This window comes from Colossoma macropomum, unplaced genomic scaffold (genome assembly GCF_904425465.1).
Source record: "Colossoma macropomum unplaced genomic scaffold, Colossoma_macropomum, whole genome shotgun sequence".
Taxonomy (NCBI): domain Eukaryota; kingdom Metazoa; phylum Chordata; class Actinopteri; order Characiformes; family Serrasalmidae; genus Colossoma; species Colossoma macropomum.
In genome coordinates, this window is record NW_023494809.1 from 24244321 (window position 1) to 24251653 (window position 7333).

The window sequence follows — 7333 nt, forward strand, 5'->3', positions numbered from 1 at the left end:
AAACTGCTGCCACAACGTTGGAAGCGCATAATTGACTAAAATGTCTTTGTATGCTGTAGCATTAACATTACACTTCACTGGAACTAAGGGCCCTGAAGAACAGCCCCAGCCCATTATCCCTCCTCCACCAAACTTCGTTGGCACTGTATGTTCCTTGTAGTTAGTAGGTCAAACTACTACCAGTGTTTATGGAAATTGCATGGCTATATGATTGATTTTATATACCTGTTAGCAGTGTGTGTGGTTAAAACACCTGAACACAATGATTAGGAAGAGGGATCAGCATAGTGTATACATGCCAACACAGACCCTGTTTCACAGGGGTCCAAAAGCATGCATGAATTTTTCCCCCTTAGTTGAGCATTAGGATAATACATTTAGACATTTATAACACGCTTCATGCGTACAATATGCTTTTCTGAGCATCATGGATTTGGCCAGTACTTAAGGAACACTGACCAACTATGTTCCATTACAAAAAGGGCACAATTAGACATCTTTAAGTGATTTAGTGCAGCACAGTGTGTGAAACATTCAACAAAAATCATTGTATTCATTGTTTTGATAGTATTTTTTTACAAATGTGGCACGACTGCCTGTTCCAACTTATCCAAATATGAGAAAAACAAAATATTGTGATGCTTATCATTTATCGTGGGAATGTCTTAAGCGTCATGATATTGTATTTGCTTTATTCGAGTTTAACATATTGGAAAAAATAAAATGTGAAATATAAAATGTGCCATAACTTTTGCACAGGCTCTATTTGATGTTTTTATGTTTTTTCATGTTGAGCAAATGAACAGTATTTGTGCATTATCATGCACAAGTGGATTCTCTGTGAAGGATTTTTTGTTTATTTTCACTTAGAGAATCAACAAAGCTTGTCATTTGATCGGGGCGCCCAAAAATTTGCACTCAGCTGTGATGCTGATGATGAACGGTGATGTCAGTCAGAGCATGTCTGTGCAAATTTCGCCTCACACCTCTTCTGAGAAATCCAAAAGAACTCAGACTGGGCTTGTTTTACATTTACAAAAACTTAGTTAGACATGAGTGACTGACTCGTTCATCCCTTTATAACAGAGTGTTTCAGCCAAGCCACAGGGACGGTCTGATCATGTCCACGCCTGAATCAGTGCCCTCAAACTCCAGTTTCCTGTGGGATTGCGTCCAATATGACGTCATGCTGTATTTCTATGGATTGTCCTTTTCTTCCTTCCTGTATTAACCTTGAATGAAAGTGAGCAATAAAGAGTCATGATGCTGGATGGCGTAGACATGTCCTGTTTAAAAAACCCCTATTGAACAGAACAATGAAACAATATTTTGGGGAATTTCCTTTAAAAAAACACCTGAGAGTATCTACGCTAACATCTGAGCATGTCAATAAGGCCATTATTTGACATTCCTTGTTTCTGATGTGTAGGAGGTCAATGGCCTGCATGTTGGTGAACTGGACAAAGTTCACGGTAACGAATAGTTCACTGTCTCTCTCTTCACACATACAGACATCAGTTAGTGTTTCCAAAAGTTTGTAGACACCCAATGCTTCAGGGGTACTGAAGGGGAACTCCACCAATTTTGAAATAACTACATAATTGAATGGTTAACCCACGAGCCAGAAGGATAAGCAGCTTAGAATGTGTGTGTGTGTGTGTGTGAATGGTTAAGATGCACTCAAAGTTACGGAGCTCTGCTGATGACATTCCAGATGAAAAAAATAATGTGTGGCCACCACTTAGTAAGGCGTGGGTATGAGATCATGCCTTACTAAGTCGTGGCCATTCATTAGGATCTCATTCCCATGCCTTACTACGTCAGGCCACGACTTAACTATCTTGTTCCCATGCCTTACTAAGTCATGGCCATGCATTATTTTTATTTATACAGGATGTCACCAGCGGGGCTCTGTGCAAAGTCGTTGTGAGTGGTTTATGTGAAGTGTTCCATTCTCGAGAAACTTGCTGAGCCAGAATTGTTCACAGTGGTGGTGATAGGAACCAGACGTCTGAATAGTCTGTCTCACCTCGTCATTATACGAAATGGTTACGAAGCATTAAAACATTGCCTGATGTTTGAGATCATTTTATGCGAATTTTATGAAACATTATTGGTCTAAAATGTATTTGTACAGGACAAGCAAGGCAAAATAGTCCTAAATTAAGTCCTTTTTTCAGATTTACAACAATTTTCAACATCACAGGTAGGGTTCACTGGTCATTTCAGACAGCTGTTTGCTACCTTTGCGTTCTACCTATCACTCCTGTCGCTACTACTGTAAAGAAATCAGTTTCTTTATGACAAACCATTTCAGATCAAGCCACTCTGAATTACTTTGTTTAGGATTGAATTGAGCAGAAATTATATAAAAAAATAAAAAATAAAAAAAAAATACACACACACACACTTTCTAAGCCACTTATCTTTCTGGGTCAGCCTATCCCAGCAGTCAATGGGCAGAAGGCAGGATACACCCTAGACAGATCACCAGTCCATCGCAGGGCAGACAGACATATATATTCATGCTCACAATCACACCTAGGGGCAGTTTAGCATGTCCAGGCCCTTCTTGCTGTGATGGTGACAGCTCTACCTGTTGCGCCACCGTGCCGCCTCATCATAATAATAATAATAATAAAAATAATTTTTTACACTTGGTGTAATCCTCCTGAATCCACTGATTAAAAGGGTGTCTGCATACTTTTTGACATAGTGTATGTGAAATAAAAAAAATAAACTTTAACAAAAGAACATTTATTTTTCATCATCACATAATAAGCAAGTACGTCATTCACAAAATATCAAGATTAAAATTAATCGGACAAGAAAAATAGATGTGAGGTCACCGTTTGTACATCAGTACTCTGTGTATACATCTTAAATCATGACGATGACAACAAATAAAAATCCATCTCCAGCTTGCACAATGAGCAGAGTACAAACAGAAGCCACTGTACATGCAGGAAAAACCTTAAGTCTGATTTTTTTCCTCTTTTAAAAAGATACTGAAAATAAAAGTGATAAATTATCATTGAACAAATCTGTATGGCTTGTAAGAGACTGTAAAAGGTAATGCTGAAAGAAAATGTTGGTTTAGGCAACATTTAAATAGCAAATGATTGGTGACAGTAGCTTACAGGTGGATGTAAAATGTAATAATGCACAAATCTGCACAGCTGTAGAGAGAGAACCTGAAATAATTCCATTTGTTGCACATTCCACATGATTTAAACATAAAAATGTCAATTATGGCAATGACTTTTAAAAAAAAAACCAGACAAAAACAATGATTAATACAGTAAAAGTCACAGATTACCAGCTCAATTTCATTCATGGCATAGGAACAGGAAGAAAAAGCAAAAAGGCTCAATTCCGCCACTGGAGAAAAGCAAGGCATTTTCTCAAGATGAGAACCACTTCGCTTAGTCGCTGTGGAACCTTCCACACATATTACCACCACACAGTCTGAGCACATGTATCAGTCAAAGTCTTGAAATCAAGTGAACATTTCCTATGAGTCATCAGGTCCATGTATGCATTTGTCTGAACTAGGGATGCACGGTGATAATCTGAATCATATCAGTAACCAGGTGACTGCTTAAAAATACACTATATGGCCAAAAGTTTGTGGACACCTCATCCAATGTTTCTTCCAAAATAGTATTAAAAAGGAGTTTGCCCCCCCACTGCTTTAGTAACTCTCTCTACTCTTCACAGACGGCTTTACGCTAAACCTTTGAACATTGCTGTGAGGATCTGATTGTATTCAGCAGCAGGAGCACTAGTGAGATCAGGTTGGATGATCAGCTCTGGATCACAAACTCTACTCCAACTCATCCCAAAGGAATTGGTTGGTGCTCCATCACTCTAGAAAACGCAGCTCTACTGCTCCACAGTTCAAAGCTGGGGGGCTTCATACCCCTCTAGCCTACACTTGGCATTGAACATAGTAACCTTAGGCTCTTGTGTGGCTGCTCTGGAGCGTCCTGTTCTATTGTCAATGCATTTCTATAGAGACCATATAAGCTGTGTGTGCACCTGAACTCCTGTGTCAGCAGTGAGTGCAGTTGAACTCACTAATAAAAAAGGGTGTCCACAAACTTTGGGACATATAGTGTAAATCGTCATCTGACAGACGTTTAGATTTGATATTTTAAACCGATATTTGATGATGTATTTATTAAACTCTGAAAAAGCAGAACCTTCAGGGCTTCTGTACTAAAATATCTGCATTTTATTCTTTTTACTGCATTTGTAGCCTTAAAAATATAAATGTTATATTTCTCTGTAATACTAATCCAGGTAGACCAAGGTCTAATATCTACATTTTATGAATGTTGAAGCATCGGCATAGGCAGATACATGAAAGATACTGGATATCGGCCTACAGGTTCTATACCAGTGCATCCCTAGTTTGAACTGCCACTACAAAGTCACTGTAATGTGCGCAAAAAGTTGGTTCACGACAGAGAATATCGTACTGATGTGAACAAATAAAAGCCGTACACCAATCACTTCTTCACATACAGCAGTACACACCATACCACACCAGCACTGACCACGTTTCAATAGCACACACACAAATACTACTGAACATTCTGAAACATATTTTAAAAAATGTACTCTGGGTAACAAAAAACCCGATAATATCTGCTCAACAGCACTTTATATGTTAAAAAACCTGACCAGATGGTGAGCTGCTTTCAAAAAGATAAATCAGACTTTAAAGCAGGGCTGCCCAAAGTGTGGCATTTCATTTGGCCCACCAGAAAGTTACCCTAACCCCACCCTCTCACCCAATGAGAGGACAAATAAAATGCTATACTATATCTGACTTATTAAATTCTTATTTTTCTTTAAAAACTGTATTTTTGAAGTTTTTCAGCAACAAAATAGTGTAATGATATAAAATACCTTTTTCAACACTATTTGAAATCTGCCAACTTTATCTGTATATTGTTTTGTCTTTTTGGCCTCTGGCCCACTACAAACATTGCACTTTGCCCCCCCCCCATACAAAAAGTTCCTGCTTTAAAGGAATGGTTCACAGAAAAGTCAAATGAACATCAATTTCTCCCTGACCCCACACTCTTAGCAAAAGTGCCAAAAAAAGTTCTTTAACTTGCAACAGTGGAGCTATTTGGAGCCATTTAGTCATTTTAGATGCTGTGCTTAATTCTGTTTCCTCTTCATATGCACCCTTTAAGTCTATATTGAACAACTGTTCAAAAACAGTTCATGAAGAAGAATCTTTTACTAAAGAACTTATATAGAACTGTTATCATACACTAAAGAACCCTTAAAGAACCCTTTGAGGACTGGTTACACAAAAAAAACAAATTCAAACCATTTTCCACTTTGTTGTAGTCAATCAGCCAGGACGACTGGTGTCCAAATTTTGCTTCTTTGGTTTAGCGCTGAAGCTCTAAGGCCAACGTTGCTAATAAACACTAGAAGTAAATTTCATTAATGCATCCCAAAGCTTCTCTCAACCCACTCAAACCATGTCCAGGTCTTCAGTAAGTTTGCACAGACTTGTCAATGTGATTTAGGACACGATATGACTTACTGAGAACTACAGGAACGAACAGAACTTCACCATGAAGCTGAACCGTTACAGGCAATGGGTGCTGTGCCAAATTCGGACTACTCTTTGTGTGCACATGTCACGCCGGCATCTGGACGCCTGTTTACAAACAGAAACAATAGAAGCAACGCAATCTACAGTCCAGGGAGAGGGAGGGAGGGAGAGGGAGAGAGAGAGGGAGGGAGAGGGAGAGAGAGAGGGAGAGAAAGAGAGAGGGGAGGGAGGGAGAGAGATGAGAAAGAAAGAGAGAAAGAGAGAGAGAAACATTCGGGCAGAGAGAAGAGCTGAACTTGAAGAGACAGAAACAACTCTGAAGCCTTCTGCCCACACCCTCCAGGGTATCACAGGGTCCTAAACCAAATCGACAAGTCAGCACAAAAAATAAATAAATCAAAGAAGGCCTGGATGTGGTTTGAGCGGGTTGAGAGAAGTTTTGGGGATGCATTTATGGAAAAGATTTGGGTGACTATTGAGTTCTACTGTTCGTTAGCATCCGTACTAAATTTCAGAAGCAAAATTTAGATACCAAACATGTCTTTGCTGATCAATTACATATGGAGCGAGTGGAAAATTGTGTAAATTTGATTTTTCAATGGACCATTCCTTTAAAGGAGAGACAAAGTCAATCAGCCCAGACATGAAGCTCCAGTGCAAAACACTGCACTGACTGTCTTGGCTGTCTGATCGAGTTTGTGGTTAGGAGGAAAAATTAGATTCTTTTAGTAAATAATCGCTTTACAAACAAGGACACACACTGTTATGATGTGGAGCATCACTCTTATGAAGCACCAGAAGTTATTTATAGTGCCCCTTGTGGAGAATCTTCAGCTATATGTTAGTGTGTTACAAGCCAGGTCCATGAGGAGTTTGGCACTGAAAAGCCAATCCTTTGAGCATCTGCACCATAGCAGCTGCACTGAAAGAAGACGGTGCCATCTGCAGGCTAGGTGTGATACTGTAATTGATAAGCTAAAGCTTAAAATTAGAACACTACAGAAAGCAGTTTCATTTGGTTTCCTTGGTGGCACTGGCTACACTGTGAGAGCAAAGAGGTATTACGTACTTACTGTAAACACTCCATAATAAGAGCTCTGATATTCAGCCCTTTATTTGGCAATGCACAGCGGCCTTACGTGTCCAAGGTCGCCTGCTGATTCAATATCAAGGTTAATATGAAGAACAGAAACATAGAAAAACAAAAACTTAAATGTAAAAAAAAAAGTCTTCTCAAAGATAAGCAGCTCAGCAGTACATATAAAAAAGGGAATTCTTTTACACGTGATCGTTTAAAGCCCCAAACAGGAAATACTTTCCGAGTGAAATTACATTTAAATGGTCTGATGTCAAAGTACGGAATTTCAGTAAAGTTGGTGTTTAACATGAAAAACCTGGAACATTAGCTCCTTTAACGAGTGACTCAAAGGAATAAAACCATCAGGCCCACTGACGTCTGCATCAACCTCAAAAGTCCAAAACATCCTGTTGAGGGGCTGTTAAGTGTGCATGGTTTGTCCATGAATAATGCATAAGATTTAAGAAGAAAACAAAATGCCTAATTGAATTTGAATGTGCAAATGTGCTGTTGTGTGCTGGGATGTGCACTAATACTTTAAAGGGGAATTCCACCGATTTTTCCTAAATTTTAGCATAGCGCTGCTGTCAGGACAAAACCTTTCCTCAACATTTTTGTCATTTTTATTTTAGTTTTTATTTATTATTTTATTTTTATTTTAATTTGAAAAA